Raw genomic sequence first — 17,633 nt, 5'->3', positions numbered from 1 at the left:
AGCACATTCAGATTAATCAGAGGCATACTATAATTGCAATATTATCAGAATTTGTTAAACACCTCATAAATTAATATTTCCTCTTGTAGTAGCACTATTTTGCAGTCTTAATTGAATGGAGTATCCCTTAATGCTGTTGAAACCATAGCTATTAAGGAAAGACTAGTAGCATCTTTTGTCAACACTTCAGATATCAGGTACGATTTTATAAACAGTGGCTATACAGGTAGCGTGGTGGCAAAGTACATTTGAATTCTGTTGTGCTGTAGCATAGCAGATTAGAATGCAGGCTTGAACCAATTATGCATCACACATTAGATAAATTCTGCAGGTCATTGGCAGAGTCCTAGGAGTAAATTACCTGCCTGTTCAGGGATGGAGAGCCAGGGAGAGGAAGAAAAATGAGAATATAGTGGGCAGAATTTTCTGAGACTCCAGGGGTAATTTTTAACTTTGGCCTAAAAATGTCAGCAATGTGCCTGCCCAAAGGCACTGTCAGAAGGTCCGAGCCACTTTCAGGTTCTGGCCTCCTCTGTGCATGCCAATTTTGGAAGGCCAAATATCAGCTGACTGCTGGTTGGAGCTGGCCGGCAGGTTTGATGTGTTGGTGCATTGACCAGATCACAGGGATTGGGGGGAGAACAGGCTGGCAGCGGATCACTCTAGTTTTCTGGTATCCAGAGAAGCACTTCTGCTCCTCTGGGCCCTACAGAAATCCACCCTTCCCAAAATATGCTCAGGTTGTTTTACTCAGACAAGTGGCTCAAGGCCTTAAAAAATGACACTCTGAGTATCTCAAGAATTAGAAGTTGCAAAACAGGGAAAAGACAGCACAAGGTCACAAGGTAATTATGAATGAGGAAGACCACTTGGTCATCCATCCAGAATGACACTAAAGACCCTCATTATCCCATTCAATGGGTTCTTAAATGATTACAGAGTTCCCTCCTTCACCATTCTGCCTGAGAGTCCATTCCAAGTACTTGTTACATTTTTATGTGAAAAATTGATGGCGGTCCTATATTTGTCTTTTACTGGTTTGAACCTGCGGGCCTTAATCTACTCTCGCAATTTAATCTAAAGTCATTATCCATTTTACCTTTTCCATACTGTTTACTATCTTATATACCTCTATTAGCTCAGCTCTCAGACACCTTCTTCCTCGTGCCTCTTCTCTGCTTTGCCTCCAATGCTTGAATGTCTCCCTTGTGTCTTGGTGACTAGATCTGGACATGGTACTCGAGGTCTGACTAGCGCACTGTATAGTTCGATCTTGACATCCTCTGACTTGTGCTCTACTATTTTGACTGGATAGTTCAACATTCTAATGTTTTCGTTGCTTGCTGCTCTTCATTGGTTGGATATGTTGAGCATCAAGTCTACAAAGACTCCTACATCTCTTTCCCACTTCATCCTTAGTTGCTTCAACACCATTCATGGAGTATGCCTGCTGTCTACAATGTGCAGTACATTACACTCATCTGTATAAAGATCTATCTGCCATTGTTCTGCCCACTTACATATTTGCCCCAGCTCATTCCGTTATTTGAGCTCCTTCCTCTGCTCTCCTAGTTTAGCACCATCTGCAAATTTGATCATTTTGTTGTAAATTAGAAACAACAGTAGTCCCATGATATCACACTCAGTCCTTCTCTTCAAGTCAATCTAATGCCTCAAACTGTTTTTTTTTACCAGCTGGCAAGTTTCTTATCTACACTCAAGATTTACCCTGAATACCCATAGTGTTGAGCTGAACTAATATCTCATACAAACATACATGACAGGAAAAAATAGGCTGGTCCATCAAGCCTATAACAATAACAACTTGTATTTATATAGCGCCTTTAATGTAGTAAAACGTCCAAAGGCGCTTCGCAGGAGTGTTATAAGACAAAAATTTGACACCAAGCCATATAGGAAGAAATTCCGGCAGGTGACTAAAAGCTTGGTCAAACAGGTAGGTTTTAAAGAGCGTCTTAAAAGGAGGAAAGAGAGGTGGAGAGGTTTAGGGAGGAAATTCCAAAGCTTAGAGCCCAGGCAGCTGAAGGCACGGCCATCTATGGCTGAGTGATTATAATCAGGGATGTTCATGAGGGCAGAATTAGAGGAGTGCAGATATCTCGGGGGGTTGTGAGGCTGAAGGAGATTACAGGGATAGGGAGGGGAGAGGCCATGGAGGGATTTGTAAATAAGGATGATAATTTTGAAATCGAGGTGTTGCTGAACCGGGAGCCAATGGAGGTCAGCGAGCACAGGGGTGATGGGTGGGTGGGACTTGGTGCGAGTTAGGACACGGGCAGCCAGGTTTTGGATCCGAAATAGTCAAGATACATCATAATTCATAGTGTACCTCCCATTTTTAGTCATGTAATTTCCTGGGAGAGGCAAAACAAGATTTTTTTTTTAAACCCTAGACAAATTTAGGGATTCCCTCTAAGGTCCTCTCTGACCTTAGAGGGAATCAAAACAAGCTCCAGGAGATCACAGTGACCAAAAGGTTCAACGTCCCATCTATCTTTTGTATGCAATGATGTGAGTCACAGCACGGAACTGGTGGGAATGAGTACATTGTGAGAAACACACAACTGGCAAACTCTCCTAGCATGTGTCACGAATCAAAACTGAGGGTTTTCATTCCAAGTTATTAAATTAAATCTGCATGTACACATCTTAAAATTATGGTTGTATTTCTTTCCATTTTTGCTTTGAGACACTTACAGCTGAACCCTGATAAAAAAGAACAAATTTCTTAAAATGTTGTGTTCTCTGTTGACCAAATGACATGTTGATCTGGGCACAATGGAATTTTCTTCCTGGATAAGTAATTTGTTTCTTCATATTTCATTTGAGTGTACATGAAAACTACTTGCCTTCCTTGCCATGAAAAACTGGCAAACAACTAATATATTCTACATTTCAAAGATACTTAATTCAAATGATCTAATAATTAAATTTTTAGTCCAACAATCACTTTGAATTATCAGTAGACTGTATAACAAATTTTTCTTTTCAATTTTCTCCTTCTCTCTCCTTCAGACATTGTGGCCCAGAATTTGTGGTCGGCGGTGAAGTTATGGCAAACCAGGAAGTAAAAAGCATTGATTATCCAGATAATGACCAGGGGCTAAACTTTCCTTCCATTTTCGGCGGGTTTTCGGTGATTTTCTTGGCGGTGCAGCTGTTTTTCCGCCTGGCGAAAGTTTCCCCCTTAGTTTTTCAATGGTATCACCCAAATCTCGAAACGCCCGCCGGACCAAACCGCCGATGTGCACTACCGAGAAAATCAGAAGGGCATAAGTTTGACCTCAACGGAAACCCGTTCAGATCGCTGAGGGAACTGTCCCATGAAAGCTGCTTAAACAGGGCGGTAGGTGAGTACTCTGCAAAGAAATGTAAGTTAAAGGTTCTTTATTTGGCGATTAGGTTTCAAAGTGTCTTGGGAATGTTTTTTAATTTGTAATTTTTTTTCGTTTAAATTTTTTTTTTAAGTTTCCCGCACCCCCCCCCCCCCCCCCCAACTGCAGCCTCGGACTAAATGTTTTTTTAAACGCCCGTTTTACTTAGTTTCCCCTTAACCACCGGGAAAACTGCCGCGAATAATGGTGAAAGAACCATTTTCTCACCGGGCGTTTATTTTTAACGTAAAAATGGACATTTTTGACAGCGTTACTTACAAAACGTTAGCGGTTTTTCTGGATGGCAATTGGGCGTTGAGGGGCTCTCGGGAAAGTCTAGCCCCAGATATTCTGTTTTAGTGATGTTGTTTGAGGGATAAACATTGGCCCAGGACACCGTGGATAACTCCCCTGCTCTTCTTCGAAATAGTGCCCTGGGATCTTTTACATCCACCTGAGAGAGCAGAGGGGGCCTTGGTGTAATGTCTTACCCAAAAGATGGCACCAAAACAGTGCAGCACTCAAGTCTCAGCCTAGATTTTTTGTGCTCAAGTCTCTGGAGTGGAACTTAAACCCACAACCTTCTGACTCAGAGACGAGGGTGCTACCTGCTGAACCACTGGCTGACTCTCAATTATGGAATAAAAGCAATTGTTTAAACAATCATTTCTAGCCACATCCTCTTGTTATACTACATAATATTTGAGGAAACAAAGTAAGAGATCCACCGGATTCTGAATATATACCGAGTGTTTCCAAAGCAGAAACAATGATTCACCATATACCCTCTTAGGTGGAGTCCAATCATTTATATTCTGCAGATACTAAGCCAAGGTATCAAGTTTATCTTTTATGTTTTTTATTATTCTGTCTGGATGTCAGGCCAAGAAGAGATTAACCTTTGATTAAACTATACAAATAGGTCCAGTTAATAAGAAAGTAAAATTTAGAAATTGTAAAGAATGATAGTGCTAAATTCATATATTTCTTAGATTTTCTCAGGCTACCTTTTTATATAACTATAGCGACTTCACAGCTTATGACATTTTGTTTATTCTTTTCTTTCTCTCGTCTAAAGTAGTTTGATTTTCATTTATTTTATCTACCGTGATATCAGTCCCAGATGTAATAAATGTTAAATGCAGTTTTGGAGCATGTGCAGACTGTAGAGCAGAAATATATGGCAGGCAGATGTACTTGGGAAGGACTGATGACAAGGCTCTGTCTTACCCAATTTAGATCTGCTGTATTATGAAGAATTTATGATTGTTGTTTTTTTTTGAGAGTCCAATCTCATCTATTTAACTGTTGTCAATACATGTGTAGCTTTTTAAAAAACATCAAACAACTGTAAATTCAGAGTAAGTCCAATAGTTCAGCTGGAGAAGCATAAAGTTTGTAAAGTTTTCTGTAAGTTTTGTTAAAATAACAAACTGTAACAGATTGTCCACTTAATTCTGCAACTTTCCTGGACTCCGTCCTTCCTTGGTTACCATATGATCACAACTTTATTTGTATTTTTATACCAGGCCAGCTACTTTGACCCTCCATCAATCCAATTGGAGGGTCATTGACTGAGTGCATTAAACCCATATGTTCTTGTCGTGTTTTGTGGTCCAAAAGTTAGACTATTAAATTCCACAGCTAAAAATGCAGCTAAAAAACCTTTCAAAAGAACAAACACACACGACCACACACAAACTCGAGACTATTTCAATTTTATCATTTACCCGAAACTTTACTGCTTTTTCGCTAAATAAAACTTCTAGAAAATCTAGTTTCAACCGATTTCTTATTCAGTTACTGAGTAGCTATTTCACCCCCACCCCTTCCGCATACTCTGGCCACCAACCCCATCTCCTCTCTCAGGCTGAACCAGATTACTTAGAAAAGCAAAATACTGCAGATGCTGGAAATCTGAAATAAAAATGGATAATGCTGGAAATACTCAGGGGTCAGGCATCATCTGTTGGGCGAGAAACACATTATTTACAACCTCAATGTGTTGTTTGACCCCAGACTAAACTTGCATCAAATTACATCGAGTCTATAGCACAGGAACAGGCCATTCGGCCCAACTGATCTATGCCAGCCTTTATGCTCCGCACAAGCCTCCTCCCACCCCTCTTCATCTAACCCTATCAGCACACCCTTCTATTCCTTTCTCCCTCATGTGCTTATCTAGCTTTCCTTAATGCATCTATGCTATTTGCCTCAACTACTTGTTCCACATTCTTTCCATTCTTTGGGTAAATATGTTTTTCCAGAATTCCCTATTGGATTTTAGTGACTTTCTTATATTTATGGCCTCTAGTTTTGGTCTCCCCCACAAATGGAAACATTTGTTCCATCTCTACCCTATCAAACCTTTGATGAGATGAGGAGAAATTTCTTCCCTCAGAGGGTGGTGAACCTGTGGAATTCTCTACCAAAGAAGGCTGTGGAGGCCAAGTCACTGAATATATTTAAGAAGGAGATAGATAGATTTCTAAACACAAAAGGCATCAAGGGGTAGGGGGAGAAAGTAGGAATATGATGTTGAGATAGAGGATCAGCCATGATCATATTGAGGCTCGAAGGGCCGAATGGCCTACTACTGCTCCTATTTTCTATGTTTCTATGTTTTTATTATCTTAAAGACCTCTATTAGGTCACTGCTCTTTTTTTTCTTTTCTAGAGGAAAGAGCTCCAGCCTGTTCAGTCTTTGCTGATAGTAATAACCTCTCAGTTCTGATATCATCTTTGTGAATTCTTTTTGCACTTTCTCCAATTGCTCTATATCCTTTTTTATAATATGGAGACCAAAGCTGCACAAAGTACTCCAAGTGTGACCACTCTGGTATCTTCATCACATAGACCACCTATTTCCACCTCCGCAACATTGTCCGTATCTGCCCATCTTCCACTGAAACACTTATATATACATTGGTCACCGCCGTACTCCATTCCTCCAGTGCTCTCCTGGCTGGCCACTCATCCCCCACAAACTTCAATTCATTCAAAACTCCAAAATCCTATCCTGCATTCAACTCCTTGCTGTCTTATATTGGTCCCTGTGCCCTAATCCCTCAAATTTAAAATTCTTACCCTTGCATTCAAATCCTTCCATGGCCTTGTTCCTCTCAGTCACCTCTTTCACCTCTGCCCAAACTCTCTCCATGATTCCGGCCTCTTGTGCAACCCACCTCACCATCCTTCAGCCCACCTTTGTCGGCTGTGTCTTCCGTCACCTAGATCCCATTCTCTGGAGGACCCTCTCTAAACCCCTCTGACACGCCACTTCCCTCTTCACCATTAAGACACTTCTTAAACCTGATTTTGGTCGTCATTTCTAATCTTTCTTTCTATGGCTCAATGTCCATTCTCTTGCCTCTGCGAAGCATTTGAGGAGGTTTTTCTATGTTGAAGGTGTTTTATAAATGTAAGTTGTTGTTGTAGATATCCAACCCTACCCTTAATTAAGGTCTCAATGAATTTTCTAGAATGTCCCCCAGGAAACTAAATCCTAAAAGCAAAACCTTAACTAAATCTGTTAATTTGTCACCTGCAGTGTTCATCTGTATAGCAATAAACAAATGATGTGATAATATAATATGCTTATTGGTGCAAATATACAGCATTCTAAGGGACACATGAGGCAAAGTATACATAAAAACAAAGGCAACGTTTGGATTTAGCATGTTCCTTTACTGAAGAGGTCCTTTGAAGTCAGTTTGATTTTTTTTTTAAACAGGAAATAGTATTGTTTTTCTTTTCTTTCCATAAAAATAAGTGTTATGTATTTAACCCCATGTAACCTGCATCACACCTGACCACCAGAAGGCCTACCTGTTGGAGTCCCAAGGGATCCCAGCATCCCTTGGGAGCACAGTATATAAGCAGGCCACCCACGAGGTACCTGCACTCTGGAACCTTAATAAAGGAGCTAAGGTCACACTTGCTCAGTCTGACCATTTATTATGAGTGTAACAATAAGCATCGTGGTTTTTTATGGTGGATATTTTCTCAGGTTCAGCATCACTGGATGCTCCCTTAAGTGGACCTTGCATTCTTTACAATCAGAGTGCATCCTTTTTGCTCAATATCTGGGTGAACAATAGTGAGATCCAATAGTGTGTACATGTATGTGTAAAAAGGTTACCGTTGAAGGTCTTCTGACCCTTTGTCAGAACTCAGTGTAAGTTTTCCTGCAGCTTTCCCCCATTCTGCCCCCAACTCTCCCCAGTTTGGTGACAGCTACAAACTTTGAAATGCAGCTACTGGCTATGTCTTCCAGCTCATTTGTACAAAGTGTTGAAGAGTACCCATCCCAATACCGAGCCCTGCAGGACTGCATTCATCACACATCTCCATCCAGAAAATATCCCATTCATGCAGGTACAGCAGCGTAGTGGCTATGTTGCTGGACTAGCTTTCCAAAGAAATGCAATTGCCCATGGCAGTTTGAGAATTTGAATTCAGTTTTAAAAATGTGGAAATTAAAAACCTGGTACCAGTAAATGTGACCATGAAGCTATGGTATTGTCATACAAGAAAAGCAATTTGTTCACTAATGTCCTTACCCCATCTAGTCTATATGTGATTGTAGTCTCACACCAATGTGGTTGACTCTTAACTGCCCTCTGAAGTGGCTTACAAAGCCACTCAGTTACCACCACTTTCTCAGGGCAACTTGCCAGCAATACTCACATCCCAAGAATGAATAATAGAGAATTGCAGACTCTTTGGCTCCTCTCACGCAGCCACAATTCAATCCATCTCAGCACATTGCCACCAATACCAAGTCTATTAATTTCTGAACTAATTTTTTAATGAGGTACTTAATCAAAAGCTAGAGTAAAATTCACATATATCATCTCTACATTCTCATCTTTTTAAAAAGATTTTTATCAAACAAATTTCCTGACATGGCTTCCGAGCTGATTCTTTCCAGTTAGATTATATTTTGATGCTCTGCTACCTTATCCTTCATTATTGATTCTGGGATTGTCTGGAAAATCTTAAACTTCTTTTCCCTTCCTGCCTACGCTAGCACTTTACACCTCTGCCTGATTGATCTGTTTACATCATTCTATGGTACAAGAATTTGGGAAACTTGCCTTTCTTGGTGCTCTGTTACATAGAAACATAGAATATAGGTGCAGGAGTAAGCCATTCGGCCCTTCGAGCCTGCACCACCATTCAATAAGATCATGGCTGATCATTCCTTCAGTACCTCTTCAATGCTTTCTCTCCATACCCCTTGAGCCCTTTAGCCGTAAGGGCCATATCTAACTCCCTCTTGAATATATCCAATGAACTGGCATCAACAACTCTCTGCGGCAGGGAATTCCACAGGTTAACAACTCTCTAAGTGAAGAAGTTTCTCCTCATCTCGATCCTAAATTGCTTACCCCTTATCCTTAGACTGTGTCCCCTGGTTCTGGACTTCCCCAACATCGGGAACATTCTTCCTGCATCTAACCTGTCCAGTCCCATCAGAATTTTATATGTTTCTATGAGATCCCCTCTCATCCTTCTAAACTCCAGTGAATACAGGCCCAGTCGATCCAGTCTCTCCTCATATGTCAGTCCTGACATCCCGGGAATCAGTCTGGTGAACCTTCGCTGCACTCCCTCAATAGCAAGAACGTCCTTCCTCAGATTAGGAGACCAAAACTGAACACAATATTCCAGGTGAGGCCTCACCAAGGCCCTGTACAACTGCAGTAAGACCTCCCTGCTTCAATACTCAAATCCTCTAGCTATGAAGGCCAACATACCATTTGCCTTCTTCACTAGCTGCTGTACCTGCATGTCAGCTTTCAATGATGTACCATGACACCCAGGTCTCGTTACATCTCCCCTTTTCCTAATCTGCCACCATTCAGATAATATCCTGTCTTCGTGTTTTTGCCACCAAAGTGGATAACCTCACATTTATCCACATTATACTGCATCTGCCATGCATTTGTCCATTTACCTAACCTGTCCAAGTCACCCTGCAGCCTCTTAGCATCCTCCTCACAGCTCACACCGCCACCCAGCTTAGTGTCATCTGCAAACTTGGAGATATTACACTCAATTCCTTCATCTAAATCATTGATGTATATTGTAAATAGCTGGGGTCCCAGCACTGAGCCCTGCGGCACCCCACTAGTCACTGCCTGCCATTCTGAAAAGGACCTGTTTATCCCGACTCTCTGCTTCCTGTTTGCCAACCAGTTCTCTATCCATGTCAGTACATTACCCCCAATACCATGTGCTTTAATTTTGCACACCAATCTCTTGTGTGGGACTTGTCAAAAGCCTTTTGAAAATCCAAATACACCACATCCACTGGTTCTCACTTGTCCATTCTACTCGTTACATCCTCAAAAAATTTTAGAAGATTTGTCAATCATAATTTCCCTTTCATAAATCCATTGTGACTTGGACTGATCCTGCCTCTGTTGGACCTCCTTGACTGCTTCAAGTTTAACCGGGGCAGTTGACAGTAGGAAAATAGCTCTGTGGTACATGAATGCAGTGGACATACTTTCATTGCACAAGTATTGATCTTTTAATAGAAACTCACTGTAAATTTAAATTAATTTCTGCATTTATATAGCATCAAAATGCTAAATGTTATGTTTAAACACAATTTTGGATGACAACAACAACAACTTGTATTTATATAGCACCTTTAACGTAGTGAAACGTCGCAAGGCGCTTCACAGGAGAATTATGAGATTTAAAAAATTCACACCGAGCCCCATAAGTAGAAATTAACGCAGGATTAGTAGAATTAAAAAGCGTCTTGAAGGAGGAAAAAGGTGTACAGAAACAGAGGTTTAGGCAGGAAATTCCAGGGCTTAGGGCCTAGGCAATAGAAGGTACGGCCACCAATGGTGGAGTGATTATAATCAGGGATGCTCAAGAGGGCAGAATTAGAGAAGCGCAGACATTTCGGGGTTTGTGGAACTGGAGGAGATGACAGAGATAGGGAGGGACGAGGCAATGGAGGGATTTGAAAACAAGGATGATCATTTTTAAATCAAGGCGTTGCTTAACCGGAAGCCAATGTAGGTCAGCGAGCACAGGGGTGATGGGTGAGCAGCTATCAGCCACTGGGAAAGTCATCGCTAAAGTCCTCCTCAACCGTCTTCTTCCCATGGCCGAGGAGCTCCTCCCAGAGTCAGAGTGCGGATTTTGTCTCCCATGGGGCACAACGGACATGATTTTTGCAGCGCGACAGCTACAGGAAAAATGTAGGGCACAGCGTCAGCCCTTATACATGGCCTTCTTCGACCTTACAAAGGCCTTTGACACTGTCAACTGCGAGGATCTATGGATCGTCCTCCGTTTCGGATGCCCCCAAAAGTTCGTCACCATCCTCTGCCTGCTCCACGATGACATACAGGCTGTGATTCTTACCAACGGATCCACCATAGACCCAATCCATTTCCGGACCGGGGTCAAACAGGACTGCGTTATCGCCCCAACCCTCTTCTCAATCTTCCTCGCCGCCATGCTCCACCTCACAGTCAACAAGCTCCCCGCTGGAGTGGAACTAAACTACGGAACCAGTGGGAACCTGTTCAACCTGCGCCATCTCCAGGCCAGATCCAAGACCACCCCAACCTTTGTCGTCAAGCTACAGTACACAGACGACGCCTGCATCTGTGCGCATACAGAGGCTGAACTCCAGGACAAAGTCGACGTATTTACTGAGGCGTACAAAAGCATGGGCCTTACGCTAAGCATCCGTAAGACAAAGGTTCTCCACCAGCCTGTCCTCACCACACAGCACTGCCCCCCACTCATCAAGATCCACGGCGCAGCCCTGGACACCATGGACCACTTCCCATATCTCGGGAGCCTCCTATCAACAAGAGCAGGCATCGACGACGAGATCCAATACCGCCTCCAGTGCGCCAGTGCAGCCTTCGGCCGTCTGAGGAAAAGAGTGTTTGAAGACCAGTCCCTCAAAACTGTCACCAAGCTCATGGTCTACAGGGCCGTGGTAATACCTGCCCTCCTGTATGGCTCAGAGACATGGACCATGTGCAGTAGACATCTCAAGTTGCTGGAGAAATATCACCAACGATGTCTCCGCAAGATCCTACAAATCCCCTGGGAGGATAGGCGCATTAATATCAGCGTCCTCATTCAGGCCAACATCCCCAGCATTGAAGCACTGACCACAATCGATCAGCTCCGCTGGGAAGGCCACATAGTCTGCATGCCAGACCTGAGACTCCCAAAGCAAGTGCTCTACTCGGAGTTCCTTCACAGCAAACGAGCCAAAGGTGGGCAGCGGAAACGCTACAAGGACACCCTCAAAGCCTCCTTGATAAAGTGCGACATCCCCACTGACACCTGGGAATCCCTGGCCCAAGACCACCCTAAGTAGAGGAAATGCATCCGGGAGGGCGCTGAGCACCTCGAGTCTCAACGCCGAGAGCATGCAGAAATTAAGCGCAAGCAGCAGAAAGAGCGTGCGGCAAACCAGTCCCACCCACCCCTCCCCTCAATGACTATCTGTCCCACCTGTGACAGAGTCTGTGGCTCTCGTATTGGACTGTTCAGCCACCAAAGAACTCACTTCAGGAGTGGAAGCAAGTCTTCCTCGATTCCGAGGGACTGCCTATGATGATGATGATGATGACGGTGCGAGTTAGACATACATAAACATTGAACAAAAGCTTAGCAGTAATTGGGGAGTTAGCGGTCAACGGATTAACTGATAGTCAATTTAATTGGGTTGGTTCTTTCAGTAACTGCTTGGTCCTAACATTTCGAACAACGTGCATTTATATAGCGCCTTCAGTATAGAAAAACATCCTGCGGCGTAATCAGATAAAAATTTGTTCTAACCAAGTCAAAACGTTTTGAAACATTTAAGAAAATCAAAACCAGTCAGTACTTTGGAAAAAAAAGATCTAAGTTGGCATCTATCGGGAGAATTGGATATTGAGATAAGTGTTTCTGTATTTATGAAACTTTCCAGTCGCTCAAGGGCTTGTCTTCCTGGAAAGTGGTTTAGCCATCAAGGGAGAAGAGCTTTGTTAAAAATCAGACTAGATCATTTCTGAAGTTCAGCATTTTATCACAGTACACAGAACTGTTTTTTACATTTAGAATCTAGCAAATGAAAAGAGATTCATAGAATATCTAATGCAGGTACTCTGCAATTGAAGTTGAAACAATTAGCCATTTAGTTTTCAATGCACTGATTCACTTTGATTTGGTTTGGGACAGGGCTTTGTTCTCATTAAGATGAGTAATGCTCACCATTTCCTCAATGCTTGGGAAATAAAACATTCTCAACTTTTTAATCAATGTCCGCATCAAGCACTCCCAGCTCATGCAAAATGTAACCGCCTAGAAATTCATTGGCACTGTGCCAGTTTTACAGGTGTAAAATGGGCAGCTAGGAATCCAATATGGCGGGCAGCCGTGCGCACACCCGTTCCTTGCTGGAAGTGTGACGCCCACCATTTTGGATTGGGTTCCTCCACAGGCATCCAGGGAGTATGTAAAATGCTAATTGAAGCATTTAAATAAGGATCCTGCACGAATTTTAGGACCTTCTTGAGAAATTGATCTGCCCCAGCATCTGACTCGCCACGTGATCATGCTCCTCAGTAACTCGCGCTTCCAACAGGCTGCATAGCGCTGCCATCGTGTGGGACCAGCCCTTACCTCCACCTGCTCAGTAACAAGTGCAGCAGAATCAGGAGGAGGAGTAGTATCGACCACCAGTGCCCCTAGCTATCAGAGCTCTTAGAGAGCAGCTCATCCAAGAGTACGTCCCATGAACCATCCCTCACATTCCCCATACACCAACAATCCCGCAATCCTCCATCACCACCGTCCTTACTACCACCATCCCATTGCCTTCCTTCAGTCCAGCCTTAAGAGTCTTGCCCTCACATCACTACAAATAACAACACCAACACTAAATCTAGAACAAAAAGAAAAATCCAATAACTCAATTCCATCTGTGTATAATATGTAACAGGAATAATTAAGAATCACCCTTATGCAACCCCTTAGTACCTGTCTTCTGTGCTTGTTTGCTTATGTGTCAGGCTTGGCTCAGTGGGTAGCACTCTTACCTCTGAGTCAGAAAGTTGGGGCTCAAGTCCCACTCCAGGGACTCAATTCCATCTGTGTATAATATGTAACAGGAATAATTAAGTCCCACTCCAGGGACTTGAGCACATAAATCTAGCCTGACACTCCAGTAAGCAGTACTGAGAGAGTGCTGTATTGTCGGAGGTGCTGTCTTTTGGGTGTGAAGTTAAACCGAGGCCCCGTCTGCTCTCTCAAGTGGACACAAGGGATCCCATGGCACAATTTTGAAGAAAAACAGGGGAGTTATCCCCGGTGTCTTGGGGCCAATATTTATCCCTCAATCAACATTAAAAAAAACAGATTATCTGGTCATTATCACATTGCTGTTTGTGAGAGCTTGTTCTGCGCAAATTGTCTGCCGCGTTTCCTACATTACAACAGTGACTCCACTCCAAAAGTGCTTTCTGATGTCTGGTGGTTGTGAAAGGCGCTATATAAATCCAAGTCTTTCTTTCTTTCTTATCCTATTGCTCCTATGAAGTGTACCCCAGTGGTTATAGCTTGGGAGGTGGAGGCTGCTGAGCTTCCGTTGACTATAGATGGCCGTGGTCGGTGACCCTAACTGCAGGCTGTAGCATCTCGGCGTGACTCAGCTGGCCGTGTGGCACTAACAAGGTCACTGGTGGAGTGGGTGGTGGGGGAACAGGCGTGTCCTCCTGAGAGAGGACAGGTTAAATAAACTTGGCTTGCATTCCCCTACTTGCAGAAGATCGAGGGGGTGAACTGATCGAGGTGTTTAAAGTGTTAGAACGATTCGATAGGCTAGATACAGAGAAACCATTCCCTCTGGTAGGGGCATCAAGAACAAGGGGACACAATCTTACAATTGGAGCTAGGCCATTCAGGACTGAAATCAGGAAGCACTTTTTCCACACAAAGCTTGGTGGAAATCTGGAACTCTCTCCCCAAAAGGCTGTGAATGCTGGGTCAAGACTGAGGGTACCTTCTGTAAGAATTCTTATACCTGACTCTAATGTAGGTGATTTCTAGGCTGTTGCGTTTTGCATGAGCTGGGAGTGCTTGATTCTGACATTGATTTATTTAAGGATGCACTTATTTGATCTGCAAAAATGGCCACCATGCTCCAACCTTTGTCTATGATTGGTCCCCTTGGAGGATAAGCCACACCCTGAAGTTTCACAGGAATGTGTAACTGGAACCGCCCATCCCAAGGTTTCACTGACTTTGCAAATTGTAACTCGATCCACTTTGACTTCCTGAAGCGACGAACGACAGTGCTCCCCAAAAGTCAGCAAGGGCCAGCCAAATTGTCTTACCCCGGTCCAAGTGCATGCCTCCCCCAGCCAAAGTGCCTTATCCCAGCGCAAATGCATCCTCCTCCTCCCTAACCCAGTATAGATGAGGCAGGCGTTGTATACGGATTGTTAACAGTTTTATTGGGTATGAAGTGAATAGTGACAGTGTCGTGACTTCTGGATATCATCCACTCCAACGATGTCTCTTGTAGGGGGTTGGAAGAACATGATCCGTCTTCCCCAAGTTCCCTCTCTCCCCTCCGATTCCCCCCCACCCATGTCTCCCTCCCCCCCCAGTCTCTCTCACTCTCCCCCAGCCTCTGTCGCTCTCCCTCAGCCTCTCTCTCCCCCTCTCTCCCAGCCTCTCTCTCTCTCTCCCAGCCTCTCTCTCTCTCTCTCTCTCCCAGTCTCTCTCTCTCTCTCTCTCTCTCTCCCCCTCAGTCTCTCTCTCTCTCTCTCTCCCAGTCTCTCTCTCTCTCTCTATCTCTCCCCCAGTCTCTTTCTCTCCCTCTCTCTCTCTATCTCTCTCTCTCTCCCCCAGTCTCTTTCTCTCCCTCTCTCCTAGTCTCTCTCTCCCTCCCTCCCCCAGTCTCTCTCTCTCTTCCACCTCCATTTGGGCCCCTCGCCACTTCTCTGCTCGCTCGGCCGCCCCTCTTGCCCCTACCGGCTCTCGCTCTTGGCCCCCCCGAGAGGGATCGGGGTCGGAGCGGGGAAGAGAGTTGAGGCCAGGGCCTGAGCTGGCGAAAAGAGTCAGCGATGGGTGGGGGGAAGATTATGAAACACATAGATAGATAGGTAGACATCCCCAATTAACCATCCCCAGTCCTTGCCTCAATGAGTGGACTATTTATGTACCATTAGAACACATCAAAATACAGAAGACTAATGCAATGAGATCAATGATGGGAAATAAAAAATGACACCAGCTTTACAACATAATAAATCTTGGCACTACATTGAGAGTAATTAGTCAGTACATAATAAAAGTTATTATTTACTCTCGCAGACCCAACGATATCATTCCAACGTTTACGGCACTGGTTTGGCCCCCGCATCACGAGTGTGACAGACGACACGGCCTCTGCGATCTCTCGCCAGGTTCTTTGATAGACGCTTGGTGCGATTTTTCCGCGCCCACCCCGGGCCAATTGCTCCCAGCGAGCCTCCACCTCGCGCAACAACAATTCCTGCGCCTCCTCCGAGAATCGTACAGCCCTCTCCTCCCATCTACCTCCCTCTCCACTTCCATATCCTCTCTTTGCATAATTTGTAAAACTGTATAAACTGTATAAATTATTTATATTTACTAATTGATCTATATCTAATTTATTATTTATTATTGTTTATTATGTAGTATTATGTATTATTATTAGTATGCTTTAAATACAATTCAAATGCTTTTCTCCTAAGTGTTCATAACGAGCCTCTCTCCTCCTCTCCACTAGCAACAAGCCTCTCTCTCTTCTCTGCGCATGCGCAGGGTCACCTCTGACCCCGAAATCACGGGAGAATGACCGTGCATGCGCAGAGAAGAGAGAAAGGCTCGATGCTAGGGGCGGGCCTGGCTTTACAAAGGCAAGTAGATCGCCCGCTCCGGCCTGCTATCGCTCAGTACCGCCACCACCGACATCTAACCTACAAAAATCGCGGGAGTGGACCTCAGCGGTATTCCGGCGGTTCTAAAGACGCAACTGCCGGAATACCGCTAAGATTAGGGCGGTAGCGTTGAGGATGGAAACTCTAGCCCGATGTGTATTGTCGAGACTGCTTCCAGCTGGCCATGTGAACTGATCTGTCTGTACCTCAGTAAATTCCTATTGTTCTATCTGACTGTGTCCATTCATCTCCCTGAAGGTAATAAGTCCCTACCCTGAGAGAGTGGAATAAGAGTTGTGAAGGCTTCCATTACAGTGCACAGATTGGAGTGAATTCAATGGCCCGGATTTTCTGGGGACTATGACTACATACACGGTGCATGATGCACATCCACAAAAACCAGGAACTTGCGATCTGTCAAGAATTTTCTAGACAGATCAATGACATTCACAGGAAATGGACGTTTGCTGCCCATTTGCCCAACGAATGCCCATGAAACTCTTACACCCAGTAAAAACAGGCATAATGCTTTCTTTTACCAGCATAAGCATTTAAATAAACATTAAAATAAAACTTTTAAATTCATTTTAACATTCAAAAATCTGTTTATTACGTTTAGATTATTTTTCGGGATGCGCTTATATGTACTGCAAAAATGGCCACCATGCTCCACCCTTTATCTATGATTGGTTCCTTTGGAGGATAAGCCACACCCTGACGTTTCACAGGAATGTGTAACTGGAACCGCCCATCCCAAGGTTTCACTGACTTTGCAAATTGTAACTCGATTCACTTTGACTTCCTGAAACGATGGAGGACAGAGCTCCCCAGAAGACAGCAAGAGCCAGCCGAAGTGCCTTACCCCAGTCCAAGTGCATCCCTCCCCCAGCCAAAGTGCCTTAACCCAGCGCAAGTGCATCCTTCCTCCCCCACACCCCACCATAGATGGGGCAGGCATTGTGTACGGATTGTTAACAGGTTTTTGGGGTATGAAGTGAATAGTGACAGTGTCATGGCTTCTGAATATCATCCACTCCAACGATGTCCCTTGTAGGGGGTTGGAAGAACCTGATCCGCCTTCCCTGAGTTCCCTCTCTCCTCTCCGATCTCCCCCGCCCCCCCCCCCGCCCCACCCTTATCTCTCCCCACCCATCAACCCCTCAACCTCTCTCTCTCTCTCTCTCTCTCTGTCTGTCTCTCTCCCAGTTTCTCTCTCTCTTCCAACCCACTCTCGGCCGCCCGGCCGCTGCTCTCGGGGTCAGAGTCGGAGCGGGGCGGGGGAGGG

General features: G+C 44.2%; 1 long non-coding RNA gene across 1 annotated transcript in view; it reads left to right on the top strand.

Annotated features, from left to right (window-relative positions):
- LOC139280507 (uncharacterized) overlaps positions 1-17,633 on the top strand; it is a 105,753-nt gene that overhangs the window by 31,215 nt on the left and 56,905 nt on the right. Inside the window, exon 4 of the long non-coding RNA XR_011596712.1 lies at positions 3,037-3,371. This is a non-coding gene — a long non-coding RNA (uncharacterized lncRNA). The remainder of the gene's footprint in view (positions 1-3,036; positions 3,372-17,633) is intronic.

The sequence above is a fragment of the Pristiophorus japonicus genome, chromosome 15 (genome assembly GCF_044704955.1).
Source record: "Pristiophorus japonicus isolate sPriJap1 chromosome 15, sPriJap1.hap1, whole genome shotgun sequence".
Taxonomy (NCBI): domain Eukaryota; kingdom Metazoa; phylum Chordata; class Chondrichthyes; family Pristiophoridae; genus Pristiophorus; species Pristiophorus japonicus.
This window is presented reverse-complemented; position numbering and strand designations above follow the sequence as displayed.